The following is a 19,048-nucleotide window of genomic DNA, read 5'->3' as shown; positions in this document are numbered from 1 at the left end:
CGTTGAAAATCGGCATTTTTGCATAGGGAACCACTGGTCTAGGCGCGGTACACGCGTTGAAGCGTTGAAGCGTTGCGTTGGGGGCGTTAAGGCCGATTTATGCTCAGTTACGTAAGCGTAAGCGCAAGCGCAAGAGGCCCTTGCGCGCCCTTGCGCACCCCTTGCGCGACTTCTCACGTCTTGCGTGCGTCGGGCGATTTTTCTAGACTTGCGTAATTTTTTACGTAAGCTTTTACGCGAGCCGCCCCTCTTTTACGTAAAAAATGACGCAAGTCTAGAAAAATCGCCCGACGCACGCAAGACGTGAGAAGTCGCGCAAGGGGGGCGCAAGGGGGCGCAAGGGCCTCTTGCGCTTGCGCTTACGCTTACGTAACCGAGCATAAACCAGCCTTTAGGCGCGGCAGTTGCACGTAATTACGCACGTAAACGCAGTAACGCGCCCAACGCACCAACGCCCGGAGTTCAGAAAATTGAACTTTCAACGCTCCAACGCGTGACGCTTAGCCGCGGTAGCCAATCAGCGTGGAGCTTGACCCGACGTCACTGGCAGAGAGTAGTGAGCTTGCACAGAAGCATACGGCCGACATCTTTCTTTTTTCTTCTGGGTGGAAATAGTAACATAGTTACGCCATTAAATGCGTTTATGGAAACATTTCTAGCGAGAAATGTGCATTTTACTTTCATAATGTTCGCTCAGTGAATGTGAAGGATGTTTGGTTTAGACGAAGAGGGAACGCTCCGTTCACTTGCATGGACAATGGACTCATCTAGCTGCGTTGGCGCGTTGACGCGTTGGAGCGTTGAACCACCACACACTGGTCAAGCGTCAGGTTAGGCGCGGTACTCGCGTTGGACAACTCGCGTTGTCCAACGCGTTGTCCAACGCGAGTAACGCGGTTGGTGTGGCCGCACCATTACGCCACGTGCCCACTACCTCCTTCAGTCAACGGAGGTGGGAAGGCGTTGCTGACTGATGGGGGAGTAGTCTTTGCAGAGGCATCCGTCAGCCAATCAAATCGCTTCGCCGGGTTCTTCCCGCTACTTCCTGCTTGTTGCGATGCAAGATGACCCGCTTTCCCGCTTTCCAGTATCGTCAGAGCCCGAGTCGCGTCACAGTGCTTAAATTTGCAGACGCGATCTGATTGGATGACGGATCCGTCGCTGCCGAAAAAGTTGAACATATTTCAACTTCTTGACTGAGCCGAAGGCTCCAACGGAACGTACGGATCCACAATGCATTGCGCGTCCGTCCCCATTAAAGTCGATGGGGATCACGCAACGGACGCATGTAGTGGGCACGGGGCGTTACGCCCCGTGCCCACTAGCTCCTTCAGTCATCAGCTTGTTGCGATGCAAGATGACCCGCTTTCCCGCTTTCCAGTATCGTCAGAGGCCGAGTCGCGTCACAGTGCTTAAATTTGCAGACGCGATCTGATTGGATGACGGATCCGTCGTTGCCGAAAAAGTTGAACATTTTTCAACTTCTTGACTGAGCCGAAGGCTCCAACGGGACGGACGGATCCACAATGCATTGCACATCCGTCCCCATTAAAGTCAATGGGGATCACGCAACGGACGGAGGTAGTGGGCACGGGGCGTTAGGCGCGGCAGTTGCACGTAATTACGCACGTAAACGCAGTAACGCGCCCAACGCACCAACGCCCGGAGTTCAGAAAATTGAACTTTCAACGCTCCAACGCGTGACGCTTAGCCGCGGTAGCCAATCAGCGTGGAGCTTGACCCGACGTCACTAGCAGAGAGTAGTGAGCTTGCACAGAAGCATACGGCCGACATCTTTCTTTATTCTGGGTGGAAATAGTAACGTAGTTACGCCATTAAATGCGTTTATGGAAACATTTCTAGCGAGAAATGTGCATTTTACTTTCATAATGTTCGCTCGGTGAATGCGAAGGATGTTTGGTTTGATAGTTATGACGAAGAGGGAACGCTCCGTTCACTTGTAGTCTACAGCATTGAGAAAAGCCGTGTAATAAGTAAGGGATAATGTATAGAATGCCGGTCATTATCGGGAAAATATGCCCCGACAGGGGGAACAGGACACCCGACGCGCAGCGAGGGCAATTGCTTACCACTGAAGGGGCTTAAATACACTTATTACACGGCTACTTGCCAAAACGAAAAAATGACCTCACATGGTGTGGCTTGTTACAATTTATTTGTTACCAGCATTCGTAGTGTTGATCAGCAGAGAAATAGTCCGCCAAAGACGTTGACGTCGCTTAGCAACCGAAGACGCTGGGGTTGAAAAGTTACCGGACCTCTTGAGGAGTGATACCAAAGACGTCATTATAGGCAAAAAGTCCTTTGTTTCCCTTGACAGCGGTCAATTTATATCTAGCATTCACTGCGAAGTTGCGAAGAGCCCATGCAAGTGAACGGAGCGTTCCACGGCATTGAGAAGACAATCCATAATAATTAAACTTGATTATTATTATTTTTTATTTTTTTTAAAGTGGTGGGTACAAAATGATTCATGATGAAATCTGGAGGGGAAGCATCCCCGGCGTCCCCGGCGTAATCGACACCTATGAATTTGGCCAAGTAAATATCAAGAAATAGGTTGCATTTCGTCTTCGACTCGCTGACAAAGTCTGTGACGGGACTGATCACTAAAGAGTAGAGGTGGCTCGGTCGCGAACAAATCAGTTTGTATAAATGAATCTTTAGGACAAACGAACCAAACTGGTTCCTCTCTCTCGTTCGTCTCCTTCGTCTCCTTCGTTCTCAGACTCGACTCCTCCCAGACCCATTAGTCGCTGACTTGCTGACAGTTTGTTCACTCACTGTGTGAGTGGTGAAGAGGGACCGACTGAGAGATGTCACGACTCACGAGAGCCAGCCAATCGTATGCTGTTCTAGGACTGAGTCTAGGACTCCCTCATTGAATTTTTGCCAATGAGAGACAGATATCAACCCGTTTCTTTGGGAAAACAAAACAAATGGGCTTAGTGAGCGACCTATTATTCACTTTGGCCATCTGTTGCATGGACGTGTTTATATTTATAATTCGAAATTCGTCCTAGCCTTTATACCACAGATACTCTAGGGCAGTGGTTCTCAACCTTTTTTTGAGCAAACGCCCCCCTTACCTTACCCTGATCCTATGGCGCCCCCTAGCGATCGCCGATAGATTATAATAATTTTATAATAATAATTATTTATAATAATTTATCACATCGCGGTTTATTTTTAATTTTTTTTCTTAAAAACTTTAACGATGGTCTTCCCCTTGGACCAGCATGAGCCTCTGCTGATTTAAGTTTCGATACGTCGGTGCCGAAGGCGCTGTCATGATGACACACGCTGATGACACACAGCTCGTAGCTGTGTTCGAAATCGTTCTGTATCACGGATATGGTGCACTATATATGGTGTTCGCCATTTTGTGGTGTTGTTCGAATTCACACTGGTTAATTTCATGCACTATATAGTGCACTTAAAATACCCAAAATTTGAGTGTACATATGATGTTCCCTACGTGTTACTCCCGTATACCACAATGCAATGCGGTCGTGTTTTTCCGGAGGAGAAGAAGCAGAATAACCACGAAAACTAATACATTTAATGATGATAGAAAATCTAACATTCAAAATTAATAAGAAAAACCTTGTTCAAGGAAATGTAATATTCAACATCAATACAACCTCCAGGTTTCCTCAAGAGTGCCCGGTTTGTTTACATGATGTGGGCGCATCTGTCTGCGTCACACAAATACCCGGTGCATTTACTGACGCAAATGACATTTCGAATGTTCAGCGTACTGCTGCTATCCATTTGGATGTACGAAGTGGTAAAGTCGCAAATCTCCCAGCTTTCTTGCGGCATTTCACTGAGGCACGCCCCCTTTCGGTCGTAGTACCTCGTCGCTTTCAAAGTAGAGCGAGCAGAGCTGTACAACTCGCAAAGAAGATGGCTGCGCCCATAGTCAATGGAGATTGAGCTGTATTTTCTTTGTATGTACCACGTTGGGGGTTGTAATGTCGATTTTAAATCCTCTTATCCACTTGATTTCATTGCTGCTTTAATCCGGTCACCAATTTATGGTCTTCATCATCATCGCCTACTACCCCTTCTGGGGCTTAGGCCGCAAACAAGAGTTCTCCATGCATCCCGGTCCTGGGCCAACATCTCAAGCTGTCCCCAAGTGTAGCCCATTTTCTTGGCGTCTGCCTCCAAGTCTCTACGCCAGGTGTTTCGCGGCCGACCTCTCTGGTTTACGGAGAGTATGGCCTATCCATCTCCAACGTCGTTGGAGGATGTCTTCGTCCGCTGGCTTTTGGCTGGTACGTTCCCACAGTTCTTTGTTGCTGATGGTGTTAGGCCAGTGGTCGCAGGCAGGTATTGATGAATGACTGGATTTTGTTTGTTGTATTCACCGTAGTCCTCCATGTCTCAGCACCGTAGAGTAGGACTGACTTCACATTGCTGTCAAAGATCTTGATCTTTGTTGTGATGGCCAGGTCTTTTGCGCTCCAGATGTTTTTAAGTTGGAGGTACGCAACTCTGGCCTTGCCAATCCTGACTCTCACATCTGCATCTGTTCCACCCTGCTTGTTGACAATGCTGCCAAGGTAGGTGAACTCCTCAATCTCCTCCAGAGCTTCGCCTTCCAGCATGATGGGTGCAGTGAGGGCAGAGTTGACTCTCATGACTTTGCTCTTCCCTCTGTGGATGTTGAGACCGAGGCGAGCAGAGTTGGTTGCAATGGTGCTGGTCTTTTCCTGCATCTGCTGCTGGGTATGAGAGAGAAGGGCCAAGTCATCTGCAAAGTCCAGGTCTTCGAGCTGCGCCCACATTGTCCACTGTATGCCGTTTTTCCTTCCTGCTGTGGATTGCTTCATTACCCAATCCATTGCCAGCAGGAACAAGAATGGCAATAGTAGGCACCCCTGTCTCACTCCAGTTTGTACACTGAAAGCACCGGTAGGTTGTCCCTCGTGGATCACTCTGCAGGTCATTCCCTCATAGGTGTTTCTGATGATGTTAGTTAATTTCTCTGGCACTCCGTAGTGCCTGAGAAGCTTCCAGAGGGTCTCCCTGTCCACACTATCGAAGACCTTCTCGTAGTCGATGAAGTTGATGAATAGCGGTGAATTCCACTCGAGTGACTGTTCCAGGATGATGCGCAGTGTAGCAATCTGGTCTGTACACGATCTGTCTTTGCGGAAGCCAGCCTGCTGGTCTCTAAGCTGGGGGTCAATCACATCTTTCATCCTGTCCAGTAAGATCCTGTAGAAGACCTTTCCTGGGATGGAGAGTAGAATGATCCCCCTATAATTTCCACAGTTGCTCAGGTCCCCTTTCTTTGGCATCTTCACAAGATAGCCCTCCTTCCATTCGCATGGGATGTTTTCCTCTTCCCACATCTTCTTAAAGAGAGGGTGGAGCATCTCTCCCATGGTCTCTGCGTCCGTCTTCAGTGCCTCGGCCGGGATGCTATCTGGTCCTGCAGCCTTGCCGTTTCTAAGTTTTTAATGTCTTTCCTGATCTCCTCCCTTCTTGGTACACTGAGGTCTATTGGCAGATCCCTGTCTGCTTGTTGGATGTGTGGTGGGTCTTGTGGGGCTGCTGGTCTGTTGAGAAGTTCCTCAAAATGTTCCAACCATCTTTTCTTCTGTCCTTCCTCCCCCATTATTGGCTTTCCCTCTTTGTCCTTTACTGGTCTTTGAGGTTTACTGGTCTTTCCTGCCAGCTTTTTGGTGGTGTCATCAGGGGCGGCCTTCCCTACAGGCGGGTTAGGCGGCCGCCTAGAGCGCCATCTAGAGGGGGAGCGCAAAATAATGCGCCCGAAAAAAAACAAAACAAAACACAATTATATATTTTTTCCCTCCTGGCGCATATTTTTGCGCCCCTTCTATATCTCCAACCAATATTTTGACATTAAAAAAAATAAATCTAACATTAGGGTAAAATGAGCCAAAAATCGAAAACGGAAGGGGAACCTACCTCCTTGGTTTCGTCAGAACATGCTAGTACTATAAGGCGTTTGGTTAGAGTGTTTTCAAGAATCGAGAATCAAGAACGAAATCAAGAAAATGAAGAGGCAAAAGCCATCCGGGGCGCAATTTTTTCCTCCGTGGATTTTATTCTTGAATTAATGTTTGTTCATCGTTGCCGTCGTTGTTGTGTTTATGTGAAAGAAATGCAGTTACAGGGCAAAACAGTTTTTCAAGGTTGCAATTCAGTTTTCGTGGGGAATTAACGAACAATTTTTTTTTTTTGCGGAGGGGGGGGGAGCGCCAGGAGTGAAGCTCGCCTAGAGCGCCAAATGTGCTGGGGCCGCCCCTGGGTGTCATACAGGTCCTTCAGATTCCCATGTCTAGCTGCTTCTTCTGCTTCTAATGCAAGGGCCTCTATGTAGTTCCTCTTGTCGGTCTTCAAGCTTTTTTTCACGTTCTTATTTGCTTCCCTGTACTCTATTTGTGCCTTTACTTTCTCTGGTCTTGTACGACTGCTGTTAAGTTGTACAAGAGCAGAGAAATTTATGGTCTTGCTTTGCGTGAAATTCAATGTAAAGTTGTGTTTTCAAGCTGGTTTGCTAAAGAGGCTATGTTGCTAATGACGACTAGCCCGCTACTACCCCTCGTGGCTCGACAGAAACACGACAGCACTTGTTGAAATTAAAATTGGCGAAAATGGCAAAATATTATTGCAATGTAAAAGGCTTGCAATGTTAATGTTTCTGTAAAGGCTGGCAACCATTATACACTGGATTATTTCTTTTTTCCAAAATAGTTTTCTTCTCATACTCGTCGGACACAAATAGCAAACGGGAAGGCTGGAGCAAGGGAAATACGTCACGTTCTCGCTGAAGCTGGTCATTCGTACCAGCCTACCATCCAAATGGATAGCAGCAGTAGTGTCCGAATTCTCGTTTGTTCGTTCCCTATGTAGTGCACTATATCATGAACACTATAGGGAATAGTGAGTGGGTGAATAGGGAACGATTTCGAACACAGCTCATGTACCACAGCTGTGACCCGGAAATGGTGCAGCGGGGTGTGATGTAATTTCGCCGTGCGAGCAGACCGGTGGCGGAGCAGCGGGAGGAGTCCAGCCGGAGGAGTCCGCATACGACCGAGAGGACGGAACCAGTGTTCACGTTAGCCGGCTACAGCCGGACATTGGCCGATTGCACGCACGCATGGCCGGTATAATAAAATGTAAACGGCCCACATGTGCGAGAAAAAAAAGAAAGAAGTTCGCATTTATGTATGAATTAATCAGTAGCATATGAAAACCAGTAGCGGTACCTGGCCGAGCCAAACCCCAGGAACAGTGCATACTTCCGCAATCCACCAGTGCTCAGCGGCCAAGCCTGGTATAGCAGCTGTTTAAGCGAGCTGTGTTACGGTGTGACTGTGTTAATTTTGGCAGCTAGATTTAGACTTGGGCTGCACAGGGTTCTGTTTATGAGAGCCTAAAACACCCGGGACCCCCACCATCATTGCAAGTAAATAATAAGTAAGCTGACAACACCGCCCCTGCAAATTAACCACACAGAGATAACCATGGCAACCGGTCAAACAAATGTTCTTTCAGCGATCATACTGCGCGCTCATCCGTATCTTGATGAACAAATAATCCCCCTATTGAACAAAGTTAAACCGAGTGAGCGGGCCGTTCACAGACACCAGAATGAATGAGTTAACAGTAACGTTCATCAGGCAGTAATACAGTACGTTCAGTTTACGTTCACCCAAAATATGAACGAGTTCATGAACTATCGTTCAATGAACGCGTTCTGGCACAACACTGTGTCTGTGTGTGTGTGTGTGTGTGTGTGTGTGTATGTGTGTATGTATTCCCCTTTAAATCACATGGACGGCAACAATAATTGTTCAATTAATCAGTACGTTGTTGTTGCTCTGTTAACACACATTTAATATTGACTTTTATCAAACAAGATTTCTGTGCAGCGGAAGCGCATGGCTGTGCATGCTGACAAGGCCAGTGGGCAGAAATGGTTCTTAACATAACTTGAACTTGACGCAGCTTAGCCAAGGTGAGCCTATATTTGGTATGGTCAACAATATAGAGTTGGCTACAGCCTGTTATATCTAAACACTTTCTTAGGGGGTTTCCAAGGCAACCCCAACCAGAAAGAACCAATTAGAACTGACAAAGGCTTTCCAAACACTAAAACTGCCCAGAGATTAGAGATGAGGAAAAGAAGAGGCATCCTTGGACACACAATGCATGAATCTCTCTCTCTCTCTCTCTCTCTCTCTCTCTCTCTCTCTCTCTCTCTCTCTCTCTCTCTCTCTCTCTCTCTCTCTCTCTCTCTTTCTTTCTTTCTTTCTTTCTTTCTTTCTTTCTTTCTTTCGTTCTTTCGTTCTTTCTTTCTTTCTTTCTTTCTTTCTTTCTTTCTTTCTTTCTTTCTTTCTTTCTTTCTTTCCCCCCCCCCATAGCTGGTTGTATATTGAACATTATACAACGGGGGACCTAAATCCAGCGATCTGATTGGTATAATGAGCGTATACATAACTGCTATGACGCCCGATCATTTTGTGAAAGTTTGCACACACAAAGACACAAAAATACATGGAGACCTATAGAGGCTAGGGAAAATGAAAGCTAGGGTAGGCAATGTGGAGAAAAAAAAATCCATCTGGCCGCCAGTCATGCGCAATGGGTGCCCGTCTAGTGAGCCAAGGTAGACAGGTAAGCCATCCAAGCATTTCATTCGGGTCGAATGAATTTACTGGATGGGCTCATGACCGACCTGGACAGCCACAGATACAAGATCTTATTTTTAAGAGCATTTAATGAATTAATTTCCTCCAGGATGTAAAGTGAATTTCAACAAATATATATTAAAACAAATAAAATGTTGCATACCCTAGCTTTAAGACGTTCTCTCTCTCTCTCTCTCTCTCTCTCTCTCTCTCTCTCTCTCTCTCTCTCTCTCTCTCTCTCTCTCTCTCTCTCACAGAAGCTTTCTTGACGTTTGAACAGAGGACTACACGTTTCCTTCTTTTCGCCCTTTTTTCCCCCTCCTCCATTTCCTCCTCCTCTCATTGGCTTTCCTTTTGATCTCTCCTCCCTCATCTTGTCGCTTTCTCCTCGCCTAAATGACGTTAGGCGTATCCCTCTCCATGGCAACACCAGATCCCTGCATTCTTGCACTCGCAGGCACACGATTTCCCTGCTCTGTCTCTATCCACACTTAGGACCACCCTCTCTCTCTCTCTCTCTCTCTCTCTCTCTCTCTCTCTCTCTCTCTCTCGCTCGCTCCATCGCAATACTCGGGCTCGCAGTCATTCACTCCGTCGCTGTTTCCCCAGCTGATGCTGCAGTGTGCAGGGTGTCCTAGAGATGTTCTCCCCAGCAGGTAGAGGAGCCACGGGGGACCCGAGGTAAGTGTTAACAGGAGAGAGGAGGAGGAGGAGGAACACAGAGGTGGCGTGGTGTGTGTGTGTGTGTGTATGATCAACAGTTGTAGTTGTGTTCAGGAGTGACTCATTTCAAACACATGTGTGTGTGTCTGTGTGTGTGTGTCTGTGTGCGTGTGTATATTAAGGAATATATTAAGAAATACCGAAAAGCTCTAAATGAATACACCGTTTTGTAGCCTTTATTGTTTCCGCGATGGTTTCCACCAATGTACAGTGTGTACATTGGTACTATTATGCACATTGTATATCGGTTATGTCTGTTATGTTAGTTTAAGCTGCTTTATATACAGTCTAGATTCGGTCAGTTTAACCTGGATTATATAGTTTTATGTAAAGTCAGTTCAACCTGCTTTATATACAGCCTATGTTAAGTTGGTTTAACCTGTATTATACAGTCTATGTTCAGTCACTTAAACCTGTATTACATACAGTCTATGTTAAGTCAGTTCAACCTGCTTTATATACAGTCTATGTTAAGTCACTTTAACCTGTATTATTCAGTCTATGTTACGTTAGTTTAACCTGTTTTATATACAGTATATGTAAGGTACGATTAACCTGTATTATACAGTCTGGTTTAAATCTGTGGTAAATCAGTTAAAAATCACTTCTTTGAAATTCAAATATGGCATTTGAAGTATATTTATTATAATCAAATGTTCACTAATTCAGATCCGTATTTTGACCACAATATGAGTCATGTGAATGTCTTAATTTGAATACATGCAACTTGAATTTGTACGTGAATATGTGAATCTTGAATAAAATATATTTTAATCTTTTTTTAAATGGCTAAACTTTTAATTGAATTCCAAAGACGTGAATTCAAAACTAATTAATTCAGTTTACCCTGTTTTCAAAGAGTAATATGTAAATGTAATGAATTCAAAGTTGTTTACATTTCAATATACATAATCCTATGGCTTTTAAAAATTCAAAACATTATTGCAGTGATTTGCTTCCATACTTACGACTTAAATTTCCTCAAGATAGTCAAGTTTGATTGTGTGTGTGTTTGTTTGTGTTTGCTATATAGATGGACCCACACAACACACAAGCCGGATTGTGTTTGTGTGTGTGTGTGTGTATGTGTGTGTGTTTATGCCTGAATGAAACACCACCAGTGGCCATCGATACAAGTAGTTAACCTTTCTGACCCTGTTTGTTAGAGATATGCTTTGCAACATACACAATTCAAATTGCCCCCTATAGTCATACATATTTGGCCTATTATGCCCGAGACTTTAATGGTGATCAAGGGCTATACAAATAAAATTGAATTGAATTGAATTATAGGGCTTGTACATCAAGGCTTCCCATCGCATGAACCGCAATAGGAGCATTGGAATGTTAGCTGGTTATGTTCTCAGCAGCCCTTCACTGTAATCTCCTTTGTTTTTGTGAGTTATTTGTATTCCTCTTATTCTTCTGTGGGTATCGAGTCAGGCCTGCAGCGTAGCCAATTGCAAGCTATGCTCCATGGTCAACCATCTTCTGCTGATATATCAATAATGCAGACCTGGCTGAATTTATGTACACACACCATAAACACACACACACACACACACACACACACACACACACACACACACACACACACACACACACACACACACACACACACACACACACACACACACACACACACACACACACACACACACACACACACACACACACCTACAGCGGCCACACTTCCTTAATGCTATTAAAGCCACAAACAGTTTAGATGGCTGTGAGAGCCCATGAGGCTAAGGGGCTTGACGAATCCCAGCTACAGGAGGATGGCCGCTGTCATCCGGCCTCAGGTCCTGATTTGCCCAGACCAGTAGCTAGATGCTGCCGCTACAAGGGTGAAAGTGAGGGTGGGGGGGGGGGGAGGATGTCTGAGCTGACTCACAGAGCAGCTTGTTATGAAAGGTGTGTTCTCCAAAGAGACACATTGTTGTTTTTTTGCAAACATCAAACTCACATGCTGTAGTGATTCATAGTCAGGGGTTGTGCTGTTTTTGATGTGTTCATTTTATTTGAGGTTTTTTTCTGTGGCGCTTACCATCTGCTCTATTTCCTTTGTTGATACCAGTCTCGGTTCAGTCTCAATAATCCATCAGGAGAGAAGCAATATTCTACCTTCCCTCTCCTCCCCTCTCATTTCCTATATCTTCTTCTCTCTTCTTATCTTCTCTGTCATCTCCTATCCTCTGTCCTCGCCTCTTTTTTCCTCCATTCTCTTCTCTCATCTCCTCTGCTTTCCTCTCTCACATCGCATCTATCCTGTCCTTCTCTTTCCTCTCTCCTCCTCTCTCCTGTATTTTCCCCTCTGCTTTCCTCCCTCCTCCCTCTTCTCTCCTTTCCTATCACCTCTCAATCCCAGTCATTTCATTAACATCCTTGCATCACTCTTTTCCTTTTAATTTCCCACTCCCTTCCCCTTCCTTCACAGGTTTATTATTTGGCCTCGATATTTACCAATCTCATACTCAGCCCATCTATCTTTTTGATTTGTTTCTGGCCACCGCTATGTCACTGGCATCATAACTCTTTAGCTGTGTGTGTGTGTGCTAAAGAGCTTGAGGAAGTGTTGTTTTATCATTATTTTGTTGGGGTTCCTTTGCTTGTGCCTGTCCCTAAAGTCTGGTGCACTAGCAGTCAGGGGATGTGTGAATTAAATGGATGCCGTTTCTGTCTGTGTGTGTCTCTCTCTCTCTCTCTCTCTCTCTCTCTCTCTCTCTCTCTCTCTCCTCTCTCTCTCTCCTCTCTCTCTCTCTCTCTCTCTCTCTCTCTCTCTCTCTCTCTCTCTCTCTCTCTCTTCCCCCAACCCCCTCTGTTCAATCTTGTCTGGAAGAGTGAACATGGGAAAAGAAGAGGGGCTCAAGGCACTATGGAGATTGTGTGGGAGGATGAAGAGCCCTGTGTGTCCTTTGGTGCGTGTTTGTGTGTCTTTTGGTGTTTTGGTGTTGTGTGTGTGTGTGTTTGTGTGTCTATACGCATAACAGTATGGGGATGTGTGTATGTGTGCGCAACTTCAAATGTGGGCCTGTGTGTGTGTGTGAGCAAAGATGTAAAGATGATGCTACCATTCTTGTGAGTTTGAGACAGTTGGTGAGCATGGAGGGGGGAAGGGGGAGATGAGGACTGTAGGGGATCACCCCTCCCCCCGGCCCCCCTGCTCAGCTCCATGTGGAAGGACAGAAATCACACACACATCCTCGTTGTGGAATCACTGCAGGCATGTGAAAGCACACACGCATACGCACACCCACGCACGCACTGCCATAGCGTTAGACATGCAACCACCATCATGTCGAGACCAAAGCATCCACACACGCACACACACACTGCCATACTGGTACACATACACGTGCCCATCTACACACACCAATGCACGCAAATATAAAAATAATGAACAAAATAACCCTGCAAATATTTCACAGGTTAATAGCTGGAGTGTAGCAGTAGAGTTTGCGATTCGTGGGTTTCTTTTCAATTTTAGTTTTTGGGTTGTAAAAAGTTAGACAGATGAGGAGGCGGTTAGGGAGACAGAGGAGCTAATGATGCAGCTCTGTCTAGATATCCACACCCTCGCCTCTCCTCAAATTCTCACTGGCGCTTTGGAAGGGATTTGTGGCTGTGTTTGTGAAGAAGGTGTGTGTGTGCGTGTGTGTGTGTGTGTGTGTGTGTGTGTGTGTGTGTGTGTGTGTGTGTGTGTGTGTGCGCAGAGGGTGTGTGTGCCGTGGATTTGTGTGTGGAGGGTGAGTCGTTGGTAAGATGCATCACCTCCATCTGCAAGTTTCTCACCCCCCTAGGGTAGCCGTCAGATGAATAAACACTTTGATTATAGAGAGAGAGAGGATCCGCAGCATGAGGAATGAGATGGAAGTAGCAGGGGGAAAAAATAATTGAAATTTGAGAATCAAGTAAGAAAATAAAAATAAACAGCATTGAAGAGAATCCACAAAAGAGGGTGGGAAAGGTACACACCACGACTTGACATCCACTTGACACGGGTATCTTAATATCCTTCAGCGCAACCATTCATCTTCTTACATTAATTCAATTATCATGAGACTGTGACATTTTACATGTCCATTGTCACCGACAAGAACGAGTAGGATTAAGTACGAAACACTTTGTGTCATCCATCTGTTTGGGTCACAATTACTTGTGTCTAGCGTTGAAGCCCTAATGACTGGGTATTATCTATCTGTGTAAAGCCAGCCTCCTAATTATAGAGATACTTGCATAGAGCAGTATCGGGCTTATGGCTGAAGAATAAAAAAAACATCCTGTGCTCTTTCGGAAACCACTTTTCCTTGACCTCGATGGAAAACGTCAAGGAAATATTTGAAGAAGAATCCATCTGGGCAACCGTGTTGCTAGCAGAATCCGACTGGGCTTTCTAATCTAGACTACGTAATTATGTAGGGAGATTTGGTTATGCAAGATCGGCAAACTTGGTATATTGAAGTTAACCTTTAGTTCTTTATAAATGTGGATTCTAGTTGTGTACATTGTGTAAGTAAGCTCTATGTGAGTGTCGGCTTAATGGTTTGGACAAAAATAGAGCAGGCTAAGTGGCTGACTCATTCAGCTTAATCCATAGATGATTAAGCCGAGTGATGTGCGTGTGGAAGTGAACTGAACACCCTCCAGGGCTTCTGAACAGCCAGACCACTGGGTGGTGCTACAAGGCCATCATACTGGAGGACCCGGGGGGATAGGCCAAGAGGACAATGATGTATTGTAAGCAATAACTACAGAACCATCCCGCCTCTCTGAGCTACCAGCTAGAGCAGCTTTGGGGCTAATAATTCATCATCGTTTGCTCTCAGTGGACTGACACAGGGGGACCCTAACTACTGGTCTACCAGTCTGTATTCTAGAAGAACATTACGATTTATTACGCTCACTTTAAACATAGGGTTTGAAACACAGGTTTCGTATTTTATTGAATTGTGTTCAATGGGCATAGGGCATTCTGTCTCATCGACTCTTCACAATGCCATTTGTATTTGCATCGTGTATACACACCTTGTAAAGGGAGAAATAAATGTAGATGCTCCCTCATTAAAACCATTACTTCATCATTCTAACCCACCGGAACACTTCCACCCTCCACACCAAACACACACACACAAACACACAACCCTGCACGCACACAACCCCACGTGAACTGCACACAATGCGTATCTGCCCTTGAAATGAAATCACATAACGCCAAAGGAGCTTTTTATTACGACGCAATCAACAAGGTGACCTTGCGATGGAGAGACGGGCCAGGTGTGCACGCACACTCGTCTGAACGTCAACTGAAAAGGGAGCCAGAGAGGAAGAGAGGGAGATGGACAGGGGGAGGGAGAGGGGAGAAAGAGAGATGGAGGGGGAGAGGGCAAGAGCGAGAATGAGAGAGAGGAAGCTAAACAGATAAGGCATGCATATTCTCTATTGATGTTCTTTCATCCTGAACGTAAATGGGTCTGTAGTTATCGCTCAGATTTCTCTCATGGCCGGCGCTCAGATCTGTTTATAGGGACAATTATAATGTCCAGGTCTATTTGAATCATTGTAATGATATTGCCTTGATGCTGATTCTATTCACATGATGTCTTTATCTTTTTTTCTCTCATGTTCTTCCAGGAGAGCATCGGTAACCTATTTCTCTTCAGGTCAGTTAAAAGTGAGTTCTAAGTTATACTGAGAGTACTGAATAGCATTCGGATCACACAACTCCCTTAGATCTCCACTCCCATTCTGTAAAGGAGAAGTGGATGGTCGAGTAATGCACTCTAATAACAAAGACAGAGGAAACTTTTTCCTTTGCACATTCCAGTGGTTGTAGTAGCCTGTTGACCATGAGCGTAGAAAGGAAGGAGGCAAGGAGGAAGGAAGCGAGGAAATACACATCCACTAGATACCCCTTCAGAAACCAAATACAGTTTACATAACAATTGCCACATATTTATAGCTCCTCCTATTTCCTATTCTGACTATTATAAACAAAAATACCCCCAGTTCTACCCTGCTCTCACTGAATCCTCCACCAGCCTCCCGTAAATGCGTCTATGTCCTCATTCCGAAACCATACAATATGCAGAAGTATGTTGTTTGCCGCCTCTGAAGTCCGTCGTGCCAAGGTTTCCATAGATTAGCTTGTATGCGTTGACACTGGGGCATGCATAAGTACGAGCCACACGACGTGGTCACTAGTGCTATACAACAACAGAAGTGACCACACTACCACTCCTGTTTTTGGGCAGAAGGGGTGTGGGGTTGATGGGTCACACCCGGCTGTTGGTGGGTGGGGAGCAGATCGGTTGCTTTGTAGTTAGAGCAAAGAAACCCACTCTCTGAGTGTGTTTATGTTTTAAACAAAGCCGGTCAGAGGAGAGGTGATAAGTCATGCCTCAACAGCTCCCGCCTGGTGAAGCATGGTGCTTGTGTATAAATGTACTCAAAATGTGTTTGTGTGTGTGTGTGGTGTGTGTGTGTGTGTGTGTGTGTTGTTGTGTGTGTGTGTGTGTGTGTGTGTGTGTGTGTGTGTGTGGTGTGTGTGTGATGTGGTGTGTGTGTGTGTGTGTGTTTTGTGTGTGTCTGTTATACGTTGGGGTATGTTGTGTATTGGTGTGTGTTGTGTGTGTGTGTGGTGTTTGGTGGTGTGTGTGTGTTGTGCGAGCCACAGAAGATGTGGCAGGTGGGAAGGTAGCCAAAGAACCGAGGCACAGGGAGACAAGAAAAGGAACGGAAGCACAAATGAGAGAGAGAGAGAGAGAGAGAGAGAGAGAGAGAGAGAGAGAGAGAGAGAAGAGAGGAGAGAGAGAGAGAGAGAGAGAGAGAGAGGAGAGAGGAGAGAGAGAGAGAGAGAGAGAGAGAGAGAGGAGAGAGAGGGAGGGAGGGAGGGAGGGGAGGGAGAGAGAGAGGGGAGGGAGAGAGAGAGAGAGCGCGCTAGAAAACGGCTCAGAACAGCAGCAGAGTTGGAGTTAGAGAGAGACAACGGACGGAGAGTCATAAAGAGGAGACGACTGCCGTGAACTGAAAATGCTGAGAGAAAGAGGAGCGTGTCCTTTGGTGTATTCGGATGGGAGGTAGGTGGCCTTTTCACCGGACCCCCACTATAAGGTTGGGTGTTTATGTGTGTGTGTGTGTGTGAGATGAGTGTGCATAGTTACATATTATTGCCCAAAGGTATAAGGTATGAGTGTGTGATTGTGTGTATGTCTGTGCATTTTGTGAGGTACTCTGAGTGTAGACGGTGCAAAAGCAAAGTATTTCCAGAGAGGAAGGATGGGTGGAGTGTTCTCACCTCTAACGTTTCCCTCTGATTAACATTGTTTTGTGTTGTGGTGTGTGTGTGAGCATTGCTGCTTCTGTTTTCTGTTCTCCATGCTGGAGGGTATAACTGAGAATCCACAGGCGGTTTTGTCTCCTGACGTTGTCTCACACACACACACACCCAACACACACACACACACCCACACACCCACACCACACACACACACACACCCACCCACCACACACACACACACACAACACACACACAACACACACACATGCAGAGGGTGTGTATTTCGTAGGTACGTGAGGTGCACCTTTTGCAGCTACCTATTTGAGCTGCTGAAAAGTAGATTTTCCGCGTGGGTAAAAGCATGCAAGTTAGCCATGCTGGCTGCAGCCCCCCTGCAGAGAAAAGTGCTTTAACTCTGGAGCTCCTAGCAGCTCAAGGCAGCAGCTGATGCGCAAGAGGCCGGATGCACGTCGAGCCGAGAGGAGACGGTGGACGGAGGGCTGGGAACACTTTGTGTGGGAGAACCACCACCCTGTTCACACTTGTCCTCTAGAGATATGTTCATTTCAAAGTCAGAGTTTAAACTGTAATTTAACTAGCTATGTTTTTTTTGCCCCACAGGAGTATTATGGAAAGTCAATGACGCTAATGAAGCGTCATTGAAGCTAAGATGCAAAGTAATCAGGAGTCACACAACACTGCTGTGGTGATAAACAAAGGACACGGTCGCTCGAGTGAAGCTGCCCTCTGTGCTGGTGCTGGTGAGGCGGGGCTATGGGATGCGCTATTCAGAGCCCCTGGAAAATATTCAAAAGATATTTAAAACATCAAGCTTGAGAGCACGAGTGAGAACAGTGGACCTGTGTGTTTGTGTGAGGGGATAGGTGAGGTGTGGGGTGTTTGTTGAGGGGATGGGTGAGGGTGGGGATGTTTGTGTGAGGGGATGGTGAGGGTGGGGGAGTGTGTGTGTGAGGGGATAGGTGAGGGTGGGGGAGGGTTAGTGTGAGGGGATGGGTGAGGGTGGGGAGTGTTAGTGTGAGGGATAGGTGAGGGTTGGGGAGTGTTATGTGAGGGGATGGGTGAGGGGGGGGAGTGTTGTGTGAGGGGATAGGTGAGGGTGGTGGAGTGTTTAGTGTGAGGGATAGGTGAGGGTGGGGGAGTGTTTTGTGGGGAGGGATAGTGAGGGTGGGGGAGTGTTAGTGTGAGGGGATAGGTGAGGGTGGGGAGTTGTTAGTGTGAGGGTATAGGTGAGGGTGGGGGAGTGTTAGTGTGAGTGGGATGTGAGGGTGGGGGAGTGTTAGTGTGAGGGGATGGGTGAGGTGGGGATGTTTGTGTTGTGGTTAGTGTCCCTTTGGTTGTGTTTGTGGTTTGTGTGTTGGTGTAGGTGTCCTTTGGTCGTGTTGTGTGTGTGTGTGTCTGTGTGTGTATGTGTTTGTGTTTTTGTGTGTGTGTTCATAGTTTAGGTGTAGTTAGTTTGTACGCTTAGGTTGTAGTGTGTGTGGGTGTATTTTTTTTGTTTGTGTGTGGATGTGTGTCTGCATGCACGGGTTTTTGTGTATGTTTTTGTATGCATGCACGTGTGTGTGTGTGTGTGTGTGTGTGGGTGGGTGTGGGAAATTAGGCTGCATCCTGCATGTAAGTATCTCCAATGATGATATCTGAAACACCCTGTCTCAATAGAGTGAAAGCAGAGTCCTACCCCCCCCCCCCCCACAACCCCACCCCCCGGTCTAACGCTCCTTGCCCTGCACAGCATAACAGATTATACAGACAGTTGTCATCAGTGTGTGTCAGACCATGCATTGCAAGCCATTCAAATAAATATGACCTAATTACATTTACGCCTTGTTAAAAGAGCCACACTCGCACACATGTATTAAAAATCCCGGAGAATTCATAGAGAGCTGATGAATGTATTTATAAACGATGCGGCAAACTATCAACAGTGATTTCCGTGGTTGTTGATGTTACGAACGCTGAGTGTTTTTTCACTTGGCACATTGAGGAGCTGAGGCGTGTAGCCCTCCCTCCATGCACCAGGTGAACCCTCAAGGAACTGGTTTACCAAAGGTGACCTTCTAGCAAGAGTGCATTATCACAAAACAGTGTTTTTCTTCCTCCTTGTCCCTCTGAGTTATGGTCATCCTTCATCTCACACAAGGGGTTAGGTTGGATTGAATGGCACAACCCCAATGGGCCTGCAGTCCTCTACTTGATTTAATGTGTGTTACGGACACAGTGACTCATCTTCTTTCGAATGAAACTGTACATCAAATGCTGCTTGAAAGAAACTCATTTTGATATTTTCCGTTAATCAGTTTGAACACCGTACTTCATCTATTCTCTC

The sequence above is a fragment of the Gadus chalcogrammus genome, chromosome 16 (assembly GCF_026213295.1).
Source record: "Gadus chalcogrammus isolate NIFS_2021 chromosome 16, NIFS_Gcha_1.0, whole genome shotgun sequence".
NCBI lineage: Eukaryota > Metazoa > Chordata > Actinopteri > Gadiformes > Gadidae > Gadus > Gadus chalcogrammus.
The sequence above is the reverse complement of the archived record's forward strand: the minus strand, read 5'-3'. Positions refer to the sequence as shown.